This window comes from Lolium rigidum, chromosome 2 (assembly GCF_022539505.1).
Source record: "Lolium rigidum isolate FL_2022 chromosome 2, APGP_CSIRO_Lrig_0.1, whole genome shotgun sequence".
In the NCBI taxonomy this organism is placed as follows: Eukaryota; Viridiplantae; Streptophyta; class Magnoliopsida; order Poales; family Poaceae; genus Lolium; species Lolium rigidum.
This window is the reverse complement of record NC_061509.1, coordinates 121,841,323-121,858,669: the sequence shown is the minus strand read 5'-3', so window position 1 is coordinate 121,858,669 and position 17,347 is coordinate 121,841,323. Positions and strand designations below refer to the sequence as shown.

At 45.3% G+C, this 17,347-nt stretch overlaps 1 pseudogene; it reads left to right on the top strand.

The window, feature by feature from the left end:
• The first annotated feature begins 29 nt into the window (after window positions 1-29).
• LOC124692291 lies at window positions 30-6,461 on the top strand (annotated as a pseudogene).
• The last annotated feature ends 10,886 nt before the right edge of the window (window positions 6,462-17,347 follow it).

Genomic DNA, 17,347 nt, shown 5'->3' with positions numbered 1-17,347 from the left:
GTGAAAGGGAGTGCCTGCGGTGAGTGACGTAACGCAGCCGACTCCTCTTATCTCTTTCTCCTTGCCCCCCTGTGTATAAACTCCATATCTTCTTCCTCCTGAAGCCTCCCCGCCCCGAGCTCCCCCCTTCCCCTAGGGTTTGCCCCGCCCCATAAGCAAGGTATCAGATCGCCCAACCCATCCTCTCTCCCTGCACTCTCTACTCTGATTTGTGTGTCCTTAAGCCATCTTTCTCGCGAGTTCCACCTTGAATTTTATCCATTTCTGCGGTTCCTCCCATCCGTAATCCTTGCAGCCTGTTATCCCGTGGTGATTTGAATTCGAAGGTGGTGTTTCCGCAGTAGATATTAAGTTGCCTGCTCTCATTTCCCCCGAATTTTCTTGGGGATAGATTATTCTCGTTGTTTTGTGTATACTAGGAGCTCCAGCTGTGATGGTACGACGACCTACTACCCTTTTGATTGGGATTGGATTGATTACTGGGTCTTTTAGCCGGCCGTTTGTCTTTGCTATTAGGGTTTGGGGATGCCATTTTCTCAGTGGATTCAAAGTGCCTTGTTATCCTTAGTGCTTGTGTAGCAATAAGCTGAATTGATATACATGCAAGAAACTATGATGCCGTTTTATTATGCAATTTTGCTGCTGCGTCAATTTGGGCTTCCTTGAGTGTGGCTTTGATAGATAACTTTCTCGCCTTACAGGGTGCTGTTTACTTGCTGTTATTCAATACAATATCTATCTTAGCTGCTTGCCATTTACATTTTCAGGTCTTGGTAAAAGGGTAGCTTGGGGGACATGGAGGGGGCTCTGGTTCAGTCAGCAATTGTTCCTACCGTATATAACAACTGCGCTCAGGTCCGGGGGCGTGCCAGGGCGACAGCAGTACGTAGTATGAGGACACAGACTATGACCCTTGGAGGTTTCCAAGGACTGCGGAGGGCAAACTTTCTGGACACCAAATCTGTGGTTAGGCGTGATTTTGGCTCTATTGTGGCAAGTCAGCTTGCACGTCCAAGAGGAAAGGGGTCTAGGATGGTTGTCCGTGCCATGTTTGAGCGCTTCACAGAGAAGGCAATCAAGGTTATTATGCTCGCACAAGAGGAAGCGAGACGTCTAGGCCACAATTTCGTCGGAACAGAGCAGATCCTGCTTGGTCTTATTGGTGAGGGTACAGGCATTGCCGCTAAGGTTCTGAAGTCAATGGGCATCAATCTTAAGGATGCTCGCGTGGAAGTTGAGAAGATTATTGGCCGGGGCAGTGGGTTTGTTGCTGTTGAGATTCCTTTCACACCCCGAGCAAAGCGTGTACTGGAGCTGTCACTTGAAGAAGCTCGTCAGCTTGGTATTAACCTTCTTATAGCCCATATGTTATTTTTCGTGCTTTATGTGAACACTGCAAGTTGTCTATAATTCTTTCAACCACGTTACTCTAAATGGTGTTTTCCTATCACTTCAACTACATTTAATACCACTATCGACCAAAACATGATTTTCTCTGCCCACATGAAGTTCTTCTTTGTGGTTAGGATATACTTTGGCAAAGTCATATGATTTTTTATAAAAAAGAGTGGCCGTAACAGGAAGAAACCATCAGTGCTGTTAATGATAGAGGTAATTGTGTGTACACGCCGCGAATGCGAGCATGGAGGCTCGAACGTGGGCGGGCTGGGACCTATCAGAAGATCGCTGCCACCGGGCTACGCCTCGGTCCCCAGTCATCAGAAAATGACTACTACCTTGGTTCCAAAATAAGTGCCCCAAATTTTTCTAGATTCGCATGTATCTACACACTAAAACACGTCTAGATACATGCGAATCTAGAAAAATCGGTGATACTTACTTTGGAATGGAGGGAGTAGTTCAGAATCACATACTATAGTAAAAAAGGTTATGCATTTCAAAATGACTCATATTTTTTAGGTTGAGAAAAGATGTCAGCGTGCTTTAAGTCATTTTGAAGGTAGGGTTGAAGTTCGCTATGTGATATACTTCCATATATGGCCACCACATATCCATTTCATGCTGCATTTGCTTGTATATTGGCACAAGATGTGAAACCACGGAGAACCAACGGTAGACATACATATGCCATGTTATATGCTAGTTATCCATAATAATGCTTGAGTGCTAGCTGCTAACCATGGTTCTTCATTGTTCAGGGCATAATTACATAGGATCTGAACACTTGCTCCTAGGCCTGCTCCGTGAAGGTGAAGGTGTGGCTGCCCGAGTGCTAGAAAGCCTCGGCGCTGATCCAAACAACATCCGTACACAGGCAATCCTCTTACCTTTGCCTTCCATTTTAGTTGTTTCAAGTTGCACTATGAATGACATAATATGACTTGCTGCGCAGGTCATAAGAATGGTTGGTGAAAGCACAGAAGCTGTTGGTGCTGGTGTTGGTGGTGGAAGCAGTGGTCAAAAAATGCCTACACTTGAGGAATATGGTACTAATTTGACAAAGCTAGCTGAAGAGGTAATTTTTCGTTTCTCATTGCTGCGCTTCTTTGCTGCATTAGATTGGATGTGAATCTGTTCTAGTTCTTTTGCAGGGTAAACTAGATCCAGTTGTTGGCAGGCAAGACCAAATTGAGCGTGTCACCCAAATATTAGGCAGAGCGAACAAAGAACAACCCTTGCCTAATTGGAGAGCCTGGTGTTGGCAAAACTGCTATTGCAGAGGGTCTTGCACAACGTATTACCAATGGGGATGTTCCAGAAACGATTGAAGGAAAAAAGGTAGTGTAAAACCATCGATTTTTTTTTTTGTATTGTTTTGGTTCTTCTGCTGTCTGAATAAGCTGGTATGTCCAAATCATTGCGCTCATTATCTGATAGGTGTTCTGACGGTTTTGATAGTGCATGATATATTAATACATCTATTCCTAATTTCCCATGGTATATATCTTGGTAATGTTCCACGAAATTGATGTTTTGTTGTTTTGACTATCTAGGTTATTACACTTGATATGGGGCTCCTTGTTGCTGGTACCAAATATCGTGGAGAGTTTGAAGAAAGGCTGAAGAAGCTTATGGAGGAAATTAAGCAAAGTGATGATATTATTCTCTTCATTGATGAAGTGCACACTTTGATTGGAGCTGGTGCAGCTGAGGGTGCGATTGATGCAGCCAACATCTTGAAACCGGCTCTTGCAAGAGGTGAACTGCAGGTAAGAACAAAAGAAAGTTTGTAAACCCTTTTCTGTTTATCCTGCTCCCTTCTCTTGGTTGTGTATATAAGATTTCGTAAAAAAACCTTGTCCAGGGTGAACCTGACATGTTTATGCAGATTGTATTCAAGTTGAGTGGCAACTATGATAGATATAATCAATTCACATATCTATATTTTACTTTCTCCATAGTGGTTGATGTTTTCTTTTTCAGTGTATCGGTGCCACAACGCTAGATGAGTACAGAAAGCATATTGAGAAGGATCCGGCACTGGAAAGAAGATTTCAGCCAGTCAAGGTTCCAGAACCAACTGTTGATGAAACCATACAAATTTTGAGAGGTCTTCGTGAGAGATATGAGCTTCACCATAAGCTGCAATACACAGATGATGCTCTTATTGCTGCTGCGAAGTTGTCGTATCAGTACATCAGGTTTGCACTAGTTCAATATCTCGCTCGTCCGATGAGTGCTTATAATGTTTCAGCACTCAAAGTTTGTCCCATCTCACTATAACTTGATTTGAGGTTCCACATGTCCTGAACTGTTTAGGGAAATTTAGTTTTACTCAATGTTTTTGACTAGTAATGGGATGTTGCAGTAATTTCTGAATGATGATTTCTGTATTTCGTAAACCCATGCTTGTTTTTATTAATTAATCCACGTAAGACTGAAAATTGTAAGAAGTTCAGAGAATGGAAGTTAGTAGAACATTGTGTATGATAAATGCGATAAAACATATTTCAGTCAGCTCTTACCTGGATATCAACCAACTCATCGAATTTGTTAATTATTCTGCCATCTCTTGGCTGTTTGAAATCTGAGATCAGCTACTAGAATTGAAAAATATTAATCTCAATAATATGCGACAAATTGTGTTCTTCTTAAGTACTGCAGATAGTTCTATCCCCAATGCAGAAAAGAAATAATGTTAGTGTGCAGTGGACATGGAGGCTAATATTAGGTTCACAGCCTAGTGGTTATACTGAGATTTCTAGTTTCTGTGCTACTAACTTGGATACATATGCTGCCTTGACTCCGAGTTGAGAATACATATAACATTGAACAAGAGCTTCCAATGTTTCCCTAAGTTATTAAATTTTTATCACCATACAGTGATCGCTTCCTGCCTGACAAAGCTATCGACCTGATTGATGAAGCTGGATCACGTGTCAGGCTTAGGCATGCTCAGGTATCAGCACACAGCTAACTGTTACCCATTTTGACATATGGTGTTGCTTTCCTATCTAAGTCTGGAAATGTGTCACAGCTCCCTGACGAAGCCAAAGAATTGGACAAAGAACTTCGCCAGGTTACCAAGGATAAGAATGAGGCAGTACGTGGCCAAGATTTTGAGAAGGTACCTGTCTTGCAATTATGCTCTGACTCTGAGTTAATGTGCTATGATAACATTTGATACTACCTCTGTTCCAAGTAGATGATGTTTTTCAAAGTGTGCAGTCAATTTTCTCTATCTTGAACAACTAATAGAATCTATTTAGGTTTGTTAGGTACAAAATTATGATTAGATTATCCTGAAAATAGTCCACAATATGTTTTGATTATGCTTTATGTGCATGTTGGAGATAATGCAAAGTGGAGAACTTCATTTATTTTGGAATGAGTGTGCATGGCAAAGAAGCCCCTCCCAGATTGGTCATTTTTTTCCCTTTGCTCTTGCAACTTCGAAGGGTCGTCACTCACCAGTATTTCCTTCTGATAAATTCCTGCCACTACTCACCAGTATAATTTTGACAGGCTGGGGAATTAAGAGACAAAGAAATGGAACTGAAGGCACAGATCACAGCCATAATTGACAAGAGCAAGGAAATGGTTAAGGCAGAGACTGAGTCTGGTGAAGTTGGTCCTTTGGTCACGGAGGCAGATATCCAGCACATTGTCTCCTCTTGGACTGGAATACCTGTCGAAAAGGTCTCCTCTGATGAATCTGACCGTCTGCTGAAGATGGAGGAAACACTGCATCAACGTGTCATTGGCCAGGATGAGGCTGTCAAAGCTATTAGCCGTGCAATTCGACGAGCCCGTGTTGGCCTCAAGAACCCAAACAGACCTATTGCTAGCTTTATATTCTCTGGACCAACCGGTGTTGGTAAATCAGAACTGGCTAAAACTTTGGCATCATACTACTTTGGCTCTGAGGAAGCCATGGTCCGGCTTGACATGAGTGAGTTCATGGAGAGACATACTGTCTCCAAACTAATTGGGTCGCCACCCGGATATGTTGGCTATACTGAGGGTGGTCAATTAACCGAAGCAGTTCGTCGTCGCCCTTACACAGTAGTTCTCTTTGATGAGATTGAAAAGGCACATCCAGATGTGTTCAACATGATGCTTCAGATACTGGAAGATGGAAGATTGACTGACAGCAAGGGACGGACAGTTGATTTCAAGAATACACTATTGATCATGACATCAAATGTTGGAAGCAGTGTCATCGAGAAGGGAGGCCGCAAGATCGGATTTGACCTTGATTACGACGAGAAGGACACAAGCTACAACAGGATCAAGAGCCTGGTGACTGAGGAGCTGAAGCAGTACTTCCGGCCTGAGTTCTTGAACAGATTAGATGAGATGATTGTTTTCCGTCAGCTGACAAAGCTGGAGGTGAAGGAAATTGCAGACATTATGCTGAAAGAAGTGTTTGACAGGCTGAAGCTAAAAGAAATCGACCTTCAAGTGACCGAAAGATTCAGAGATAGGGTGGTGGATGAAGGCTACAATCCGAGCTATGGTGCCAGACCACTGCGGCGTGCTATCATGAGGCTGTTGGAAGACAGCCTGGCAGAAAAGATGTTGGCCGGTGAGGTTAAAGAAGGCGATTCCGCTATTGTCGATGTCGATTCAGAAGGCAAAGTTATAGTTCTCAATGGTGGCAGCGGGGTCTCAGAGCCGCTGACTCCCATTTTGAGCACCTAATCATATGGAGAATATGACTCCAAAATCCAGTCTCACCTCAAGCTGTGGCGTGGAGCTGACACCTCTCTTCCATTTAGGTGGTGTCTGTGTACTCAGATCTTGTTGCAAGGCAGGCAGTAGAAACTTCCGCATAGCTCACAGAGACAACACGCCTAGATGTTTAGTTTCTTTGCTTTTGAAAGAAACCTGGAAGCTTTATTTTTGTTTCAAGTATATGGGGCCCTTCCAGGTTTGAGCTTCTTGCAGCAAGATATCGGTAGAAACTGTTGTTTTGTGAAGGGTTTGAATCCCTGCTGCTGTCCTCATGGACGAATGACTAGAAAAATCTTCAATAATGATGTCCCAAGCATCGGATACATCCGTCCCGGTTTACAGGCCTACGTGTATCCCAAATTTTTTAATTTAACCAATATAATATAAGATTTACACTACACAAATTATATCGTTAAAAAGTACAACATCTACATTCTTGAATCCCTACTGCTGCCCTTTGATGGACGCTAGAAGATCTTAAATCACGATAGCTGTTTCCGGGAATACATAGATCCAGTCTTGGATACGTATAAAGGATACTCTTGTATTTTATTACGCATCGATCGATCCATGGGAATGTAGTTCGATAATCTCTCTTAGCCTCTTGCCCTCTTCCTTAAGTACTGTCGAAATGGCCTGGATAACCCTTCTTACTATTATTATGGTTTCATGTCAGTCTCTTCTGATCTACGATTGTCATCATTGGCGATGGTTGCTGCTCTGGTGCGCTGGTCCTTTGGGACCTTAGCACGACGACTTCCCGTCTGTCTACTACAACAAGCTCTACTACGACAAGCTTTGCTCGACTCCGGCGATGGAGGGGCGAGGACAGCGGCGCGCCTTCGGCTCGTGCTAGTGTTTGTAGTCGTCGCTAGGTGGTCCGAGTACCAATTTATAATTTTCTTTACTTTTTGGATTATTTGTACTACTGTTGATGATTATTAATAGATCGGTGGATTTCTCGCAAAAAAAAAAAAAAAAAAAAAAATTAATAGAATTTCGGATACCATGAAGCGATCTGTCGCACCTAACCATTCATTGCAGGAAAACACGAGTTTATTCTTGCTCTTCTTTTCTCTTTCTCTCTCTTTATTAATTTTCCCCATTATTCAGTTTCCTCATACAACATTGCCCATTACACTGAAATACGATGAACCAAACGCGCCATAGGTCTGCATGAATCCGTTCCAAGTAACTATTTTGAGAATTTTGGCACCTCGAATCGAATGTGCCCAATACGCCATCACGAGAATCTCCTTGGCTCCTTTGAGATCGATACTATGGGAACTATGGATGTGATGTCAGGACCCGGTGGTCAAGACGGTGCTGGCCGGAGAAGAGGAAGAAGGAGGGGCTTCGGCGGCTCAGATCTAGGTAGCTAAAACAGGTAAAGTAAAAGACATGGCAAAGATAAAATTAGGGTTTTATTATGCGTGCCACCCAGCCCCCCTCTCCCACCCTTTTATACAGTAAGGGCAGGATCACGCATTGTTCAGAATCTCCATTATTACAGTCCTTAAACATGCTTAGCGGGAAAACGAGTTTGAAATTAGATCGGCCACTTGTGACCTTTGGATCTTCTTGGCGAAGCTTGGACGGATAGCTGACGAAACTGTCTTCTGATCGGCAACAACGTAGAATTCCTGACAGTGCTCCCCCCTGAAGACAAGACCTCAGGGCTTGAACGATGGGAACGTTCGCGTGATGAAGTCCGTGTCTTCCCACGTCGCTTCGTCGACCTCCAATCCGTCCCAGTGGATGAGCCATTGTGGTACCACAACATCGTAATCACCAGCTTTTCTTGGTACCTGTTGATGTTGGAGAATAGACAGAGGGAAAACTTTGAGCTTACCAGTTGGTGTTACCAGTGGAAGACGTGGGTTGGGGATTGCATTGGTGCCAATGTGCTTCTTCAGCTGATTCACACGAAACACATCATGAAGGAGAGTGCCCTCCGGCAGTTGGAGCTTGTATGCACGCTTGCCCACGGTTTGGATGATCTTGAAAGGGCCATACCAGCGTGGTGCTAGTTTGAGAGGAGCACCAGTACCCAGTGCATGTTCCCTGTGGTTCTGCATTTTCAGATAGACCATGTCTCCCAGTAAAAAAGACCTTGGGGTCCTCTTTTGATCAGCATACTTTTTCATGGTTTTTTGTGCTTTTGCCAGGTTTTGTTGAAGCAAGGTGATCATCTTCTCCTTTTCTCGCAAAGTCTCTTGTGCTACAGGAGACAATGTGGACAGAGTTGGCAACTCAGTAAGTATTGGTGGTGGATATTCATACAAGGCCTCAAAGGGTGACATTTTGATTGCAATATGATAACTGCTATTGTACCAGAATTCAGCTGCAGGTAACCAATCAGACCATTTCTTTGGTTCTTGTGATGCCATGCATCTCAGATATTGTTCCAAGCATTGGTTCACTCTCTCTGTTTGTCCATCTGACTCCGTGTGGTATGCAGTGGAGAAGTAGAGGGATATTTTCATGGCAGTGAAGATTTCTTTCCAAAGCTTGCTGAGAAAAATCATGTCCCTGTCAGTTGTGATGACAGTAGGAGGGCCATGTAGCTTGATAATGTTGTCAATGAAGAGAGTAGCCACTTTGTGAACTGTGTATGGATGTGCTAGAGGCAATAAATGAGCATATTTTGTTAATCTGTCAACTACCACCAGGATGACATCATGTCCCTTGGACATGGGCAAGCCCTCAACAAAGTCCATGCTAATTCCTGACCACTTGGAGGTAGGAATAGGGAGAGGGTCAAGCAGTCCAGGATATGATACCTTTTCTGTCTTGGAAAGCTGACAGGTAGGGCAGGCAGCAATTTGCTCTGTTAGGTATTGCTTCATTCTTGGCCAGTAGAATATTTGTTTGAGTCTCTGGTAAGTCACCCTAATACCAGAATGTCCACCAAAGGCAGATGCATGTAAGGAAGCAAATATTTTCTGCTTTAGGCCAGTAGCTGATCCAACATAGATTCTTCCTTTGTATCTGAGGACACCAGATTGTGCACTATAATGTGGGTTGCTGGCAGGGTTGATAGTCACTTCTTGTAGCAGCCTGAAGCACTCATTGTCACCCACATAGGAAGAAGTTATATCAGTAGTGCAGGATGGAATAGCCATGGAAGTAGATGTGCAAGCTATGATGGGTTGTGTTGTTTCAGGCAAAACTTCCACAGGTTGGTATTTCCTGGAAAGAGCATCAACCACAGAATTCTCACTGTCTTTTTTGTATTGGATAGTGAAATCAAATTCCAATAACTTGAACATGAGCTTGTGTTGTATTCCTTCTAACAGTTTCTGGCTAGATAGATATTTCAAACTACTCTGGTCTGTCTTGAGTGCCTCTAGGATAGCCATTGCTTCTTTCTCATAGACTGACTTGGCAGAATTCTATGGTCCCAATGATTTACTGAAGAAAGCTAGTGGCTTTGCTTGTTGCATGAGTACTGTTCCCAATCCAGTATTAGATGCATCAGTTTCCAGGGTGAAGGGCAAGGAGAAATTGGGCAGTGCAAGGAGAGGAGGTTGTGACATTACTTTCTTCAATTTGTCAAAAGCCTCTTGTTGTTCAGTTCCCCATTGGTATGCATTTTTCTTCAGGCTAGCATGCAGAGGTTGGCGGATTTGGGCATAGTGTGGAATAAATCTCCTATAAAGTTAATCCCAAAAAACCTCTGAGTTGCTTGATTATTTCGTGTCTTCCATTGGATGATATCCTGTATTTTGGATGGATCAGTAGCTACTCCTTCACCAAAAATAATATGTCCCATGTACTCAATTTTGGGCTGCTCAAATTGGCATTTAGACAGTTTTGCTCTGAGGTTGTGCTTCCTTAGTATTTGGAGTACATTATGCAGATGAGTAGCATGGTCTTCTTGTGTCTTGCTGTATACCATGTCATCAAAGAAGACAAGGAAAAAATTCCTGAGATACTGGGAGAAAATAGTATTCATCAGTTCTTGAAATGTGGCTGGGGCATTGCACAAGCCCAAAGGCATCACTAGGTATTCATAGTGTCCTAGATGTGTAGAGAATCATGTTTTGTGGATGTCAGTGTCACTCATTCGTATCTGATGATAGCCTGAACGTAGGTCAAACTTGGAGAAAAACATTGCACCATGCAATTCATCCAGTAAATCTTCAATGACAGGTATGGGATTCTTTATAGTCTGCTCATTCAGAGCTCGAAAATCCACACACAATCTCCAGGACTTGTCTTTCTTTCGAACAAGAAGTACAGAGGCTGAATAAGGACTTTTGCTCGGTATGATTTCTTTGTTGTGGAGCATTTCCTTGATGAGCTGTTCCATTGCATTCTTTTGGCCGTGTGACATTCTATAAGGCCTGATGTTGGGAGGCTTGGCACCTTGGATGAGAGGAATTTGGTGATCAATTTCTCTTGCTGGCGGCAAGCCAGTAGGCTTCTGGAAAATATCCTGAAATGTGTGTAGCAGGGTATTAATAGCTGGGGAGACAGTAGCAGGCAACTGTTTGTCCTCCTGTTCATTTTCCTCCACTGTATGTACTAATAGATATCCAGAGGCCCCTTGAGCAATCAATTTGTTGCATTCATCATAGGAGATAAACATTTTGTCCCGAGGGAATAAGTGGTCCTTCAGTATCAGTAGTTTCCCATTAACACCAATAGTTAACTGACGACCAAGGAAATCAAAGGTGACTGGATTATGTTCTTTGAATCAATTCACTCCTAGGATAATGTCAGAGCCTTGTAACTCCAAAATTCTGAAGTTTGTTGTGAATTTGTGTCCCTGGATACAAAAGGTGCAATTATAGGCCATAGCAGTAGAAGATAGAGTTCCACCACCAGCTACTTTGACTGTTCTTTGCTTTACAGCAGTGAGAGGGACGTTGTGTGCCTTGGCAAATGCAAGATCCATGAATGTATTGGTACTACCAGTATCTGCCAGTGCTATAGCTTGTGCCTTATTGATCTTCAGCTGAGAGAAATTGCAGAGTCACTGGGCCAACCATTATATGCAGCAGAAGAAATATTCATCAATTGTTCAAGGACTGGTTGATTCTCTATCTCCAACACCTGTTGTTGTTGCTCCTGTTCTTGTTCTCGAGGAGTTGGTGGTATAGTAGGTTGCTCTGCTGGTAGCTCATCATGGTCTTCCTCGTTTCCCTGCATCTCAATGGCGTTCAGAGCTCGTTGCATTGGTTGACATCTCTGCCCCAGGAACCAATTGTCAGTGCAATACCAACACTTGCGTGGTTCTCTTGGTCTATCATTAGGGACTCAGTTCCTGTTGTCAGGAGGAGGGTACTGCTTATTTGTGGCTGTTGTTGGAAACGACCTGCGGGTGGAGCTGGTACCACACGCCTCATCGCAGACATGGATGCTTTCTCATACTGACGTGCATACCAATATGCTGATAATAGTGACTCTGGTTTCTGACAGTGGACATTGTGTTTGATATTTTCCTTGATCCCACTGATAAACCTGCAACAAAGAAATCTTGGGGAAGGTAAGGCTGTTCCTGCTTCATCTGTGTCATCCATGTCTCATAAGTGTCGATATAGGAATTTACTGATGTTACTTGCTTGAGGAGTTGAAGTTGATCCATTGGATCGTTAGGAACAGTATCTGGAAAACGATCAATGAGCACTTGGCTTAGCTGCTCCCATGACAGTGTGTGCAGATTGATACCAGAAGTACTGATCCATGTTTTGGCTTGTCCTCTGATGTGTGCAAGACCCCATTTCATTCTGTGTTCTGCAGGAATATTCACAAGCTCCAGGATATCTTCACATTCCAATAACCACGCCCTTGGTGCTTCTCCTAGGAAAATAGGCAGCTCGACATGTGGTGTATGCAGATGCACCTCATAATTGTTGTGGTATTGGTGTGGAGGAGGAAATCTCTGTGGGGGTGTGGGTTTGTGTAGGCATGTTGGTGTTGCTGTGTGGTTGGCTGGGCTTGGGACGAAGTGTGAGTCTGTGGTACATGATGTTGTGTTAGCTGATAGGATGGTGAGGTTTGGTGGTTTTGGCTGAAAGGTGGGTGATATTGTTGTGGGTAGTATGGGTTTTGGGAGGTGTTGGGGTCGGTGGAGGGTGCTGTTTGCTGGACAGATGTTTGTTGGTACATCTGAGGGTGTGTGTGTGGGTTGGTGACCTGGTGAATGTTGTGGATCGGTGGTGGCTGGTTGTTTGTGATGGAGGTGGCGACTAGTGGTGCGGTGTAGGTGTAAACTGGTGGTGTGGGTGGTGCAAAGGTTATTGTTTCCGGGGGGAAAGCTAGGTGTGGTAGGTGCTCCGGTGTCAAGGCGCCGAATTGGGGCGGTGCTGGGAGGGTGGACATGGGAGTCGCCGCCGGGGTGGTGACTTCTAAGATCGGCGACAGGGAAACATGGGACGGTGGTGGCGGGGTGGAAAGGAGGTGTCTTTGGGTGGTGGGAAGGTTGGGGTTGTCAGCGGCTGCAATCCGTGCTACGCTCGCGTATGACATGGAAGTGAACAAAGCAGCCAACATTTGAGTCATGCGAGACATCTTACCTTGCATCACCGAGAGAGCTGCGGATGTGTCAGCAGAGGATTGCTAGTGCTTGTCCAGGCGGCGGCGTATGGCGCGGACCTCGCGGGGAAACCGGGCCGTGCGTTGCTCGTCCTCTGGGTTGTCGTCGTCCGTCGTGGCGACGTGACTGTTGCCGCGGGCGCGGCGCTCGCGCGAGACAGATCTCGATATGGCGTCGGACGTCATGGTGGTTTTGGGTAGGGAGGGAGGGTAGCGTTGCGGAGCCGAGGGAGGGTGGGTGGGTGGTCGACTCGCTCTGATACCACCTTGTCAGGACCCGGTGTCAAGACGGTGCCGGCCGAAGAAGAGGAAGAAGGAGGGGCTCCGGTGGCTCAGATCTAGGTAGCTAAAAGAGGTAAAGTAAAAGACATGGAAAAGATAAAATTAGGGTTTCATTATGCGTGCCACCAGCCTCCCTCTCCCACCCTTTTATATAACAAGGGCAGGACCACACATTGTTTAGAATCTCCATTATTATAGTCCTTAAACATGCTTAGCGGGAAAACGAGTTTGAAATTAGAGCGACCACTTGTGACCGTTGGATCTGCTTGGCGAAGCTTGGACCGTTGGCTAGCTGATGGCGTGTAACTCACACGTTCGTTGGGAACCCCAAGAGGAAGGTATGATGCGCACAGCAGCAAGTTTTCCCTCAGAAAGAAACCAAGGTTTATCGAACCAGGAGGAGCCAAGAAGCACGTTGAAGGTTGATGGCGGCGGGATGTAGTGCGGCGCAACACCGGGGATTCCGGCGCCAACGTGGAACCCGCACAACACAACCAAAGTACTTTGCCCCAACAAAACAGGTGAGGTTGTCAATCTCACCGGCTTGCTCGTAACAAAGGATTAACCGTATTGTGTGGAAGATGATTGTTTGCGTGAAAACGATAAAACAAGTATTGCAGTAGATTGTATGCGATGTAAAGAATAGGACCGGGGTCCACAGTTCACTAGAGGTGTCTCTCCCATAAGATAAAAGCATGTTGGGTGAACAAATTACAGTCGGGCAATTGACAAATAGAGAGGGCATAACAATGCACATACATGATATGATAAATATTGTGAGATTTAATTGGGCATTACGACAAAGTACATAGACCGCTATCCGAGCATGCATCTATGCCTAAAAAGTCCACCTTCGAGGTTATCATCCGAACCCCTTCCAGTATTAAGTTGCAAACAACGAGACAATTGCATTAAGTATGGTGCGTAATGTAATCAATAACTACATCCTTGGACATAGCATCAATGTTTTATCCCTAGTGGCAACAACACATCCACAACCTTAGAACTTTTCGTCACTTGTCCCGCATTTAATGGAGGCATGAACCCACTATCGAGCATAAATACTCCCTCTTCGAGTTAAGAGCAAAAACTTGGCCGAGCCTCTACTAATAACGGAGAGCATGCAAGATCATAAACAACACATAGGTAATAGATTGATAATTAACATAACATAGTATTATCTATCCATCGGATCCCGACAAACACAACATATAGAATTACAGATAGATGATCTTGATCATGTTAGGCAGCTCACAAGATCCAACAATGAAACACATAAGGAGAAGACGACCATCTAGCTACTGCTATGGACCCATAGTCCAGGGGTGAACTACTCACTCATCACTCCGGAGGCGACCATGGCGGTGTAGAGTCCTCCGGGAGATGAATCCCCTCTCCGGCAGGGTGCCGGAGGCGATCTCCTGAATCCCCGAGATGGGATTGGCGGCGGCGGCGTCTCGGTAAGGTTTTCCGTATCGTGGCTCTCGGTGCCGGGGGTTTCGCGACGGAGGCTTTAAGTAGGCGGAAGGGCAACGCGGGGGGCCACACGAGGGCCCCACACGCCAGGGCCGCGCGGCCTAGGGCTGGGCCGCGCCGCCCTGTTGTGGCTGAAAGAACATCTCTCACATTATGTTTTGTGTGTTTGATGTCAATATATGTGATACACTAATGTTTGATTAAGTGGTACAGGGATTACATAGATAATTATTCATGTGTGCTGGATTTGATCGTCTGTCAAAAGTCATCAGAAAAAGATTGGCCAGGCCGGATAATCCGGGCCGGATATTGTTGAAATATCCGGGCCCCTGGTTTTGGCTAAGTCCTTGAGGAAATGCTGCTCAGTATGGGGGCCGGACATTTGCCCGGATAATGTCCCGGTATTGTACCAGGGCCGGATTATCCGGGCCGGATATTTTGGAAATATCCGGGCCCCCCGATTTTGGCTAAGGACTGGAAGAAAAGCTTCTATGGCATAGGGCCGGACTTTTGGCCGGATTTTGTCACGGTTTTGCCGAAGGCCGGATTATCCGGGGGGGGGGGCGGATTATCCGGCCCTTACTTAGGCCGGATTATCCGGCCCCCCGGTAGCTGCAACGGCTCATTTTTGAGAGGGGGTATAAATACCCCCTTCTTCTACCTTGGTTGCTTGCTCAATCATTACACAAGAAATCTGCCAAGCCACCTCCATTAGAGCCACCTCAAGAAAGTCAAGATTTGCAAGATCTCCTTCCTCCCCCAACCAAAGCTCTTGATCTTTGGAGATTCGAAGGAGAAGACACCGATCTACATCCTCACCGAAGCGTTCTTCATTTCCCCCTCTCTTGTTTGAGGGATCTCATGCTAGTGTTCCAATTTGGTTCCCTAGTTGATTTGTTGTTGATGTGTTGTTGTTGATTGTTGTATTGTTACAGATTTGGGAGCCTCCAATTTGGTTGTGGATGTGTGCCCCAAGAACTTTGTAAAGGCCCGGTTTCCGCCTCGAGGAAATCCCTTAGTGGAAGTGGGCTAGGCCTTCGTGGCGTTGCTCACAGGAGATCTGAGTGAAGCCTTCGTGGCTGTTGGTTTGGCTTGCGTAGCAACCACACTCCTCCAAACGTAGACGTACCTTCTTGCAAAGGAAGGGAACTACGGGAATCATCTCCGTGTCATTGCGTGCTCCACTCTCGGTTACCTCTTTCCCACTCTATCTACTATTGCGTAGCTATACCTTGCTTAGTTGATATCCTTGTCATATAGGGAAATTCACTTAGTTGCATTTCTAGAGAATTTACCTTTTGTGTCAAGCCTAAATTGAAAAAGAACTAAAAATTGGTTAGCACCTATTCACCCCCCCCCTAGGTGCGGCATACGATCCTTTCAATTGGTATCAGAGCCTCGGCTCTTATTTCGGGCTTAACCGCCTAAGAGTATGCCGGACGAGGAGCCCTCGGTAGGGGCCTCCAAGTTGGTCTCCGTGGAAGACTTCAATTCATTGAAGTCCTCCATGGAAGCCCAAATGGAAAGCATGAAAAAGATGATTGCCGAGCTTTTGGCTCCGGCCCTTCCTAAGGCTCCTAGTGTAGAGGTAAAAGACACGGGTGCGTTAGATGAGGGAGAGGCTTCGGACTTACCCTCATCTACCAAACCCGTGGAAGGTGATAACTTAAACACTATCAAATCTACCAGTGCATCTCCTAGGGGAACTAGTGGAGGTGAAAGCTACAATCGAGTAGCTCCACCTTTCCTATCTCCCGATATACCGGTTCCCCATCCCCATTTAATCATTCGGGGCGACCCACCTAAGTTTTCCGTTGATAATTTCGATACTTGGCAATTTGAGTTCCGCTCTCATGTTTGTAGTGCCTCCAATGAACTATGGAGAATCATCTTGGAGGGCTTCAAGCCATACAACCCCGACAAGTTGACTAGAAGAGAAGCAATTGATAGTCAACTCAACAACACCGCCCTACACATGATTCAAACTAGTGTGGGGACACCGGAATTGCATCGTGTCCGGAACTACACCACCGCCAAGGAAGCTTGGGACGGCTTGGCCGCTAGTTGCATTGGAAGTGAGAGCACAAGGAGGAACAAGTATAATGCTCTTAAGAATAAAGCCGAAGGATTCATGAGGCTACCGGATGAAGATCATGAACTCATGTATGGAAGACTTGTCACGGTTGCCGATGCCTTCGGCTTATTGGTGCCACCCACATCAATGACTCTTGGATCAAGGAGAAGTACATTGAATGCATGATGCCATTTGCACCCATTGATGTCAAGACTCTTGTGGGAAGGGAATGCTATTCCTCTCTCACCTCTCAACAAGTCGTGCACGAGATGCAAGCTCTCAAGGTGCTTGAGGAAACCTCTCATGATTCTCGCAATCGTGCTCTTGGGATGGCAAAAGGTGCCAACCTTGCCTTGGTGGTCAACTCCGGTGAAGAAGTGATTCCTCAAGAATCTTATAGGGCATCGTGGAGTATGTCCTATCCGGAAGATTTGCAATGCCACTACCATGATCACATGGCCTTCCATGCAAAATCCTTTTGGGTTGATCCCTCCAAGGCCAAGGAAGACAACATCAAGAGGAACAACAAAAGTGGGTTGTGCAACCACAACCTTGCCAAAACCCAATACCTCTCATGTAGGACTATGCCGCCGGAGGTTCAAAATGGGTACTTGATAGTGGATGTACAAGTCATATGACCGGCGGCAAGAACCTCGTCAAGGAGTTGAGGCCTAACATTAATGATATCACCGTCTCCTTTGGCGATAATTCTACATCCGAGGTATTGGGTTTTGGCAAGGTTGTGGTTGCACACAACATTACTCTTGTGGATGTCATGCTTGTCAAAACCCTTGGTTACAATTTGCTTTCCGTTTCCGCCCTTGGCAAGATGGG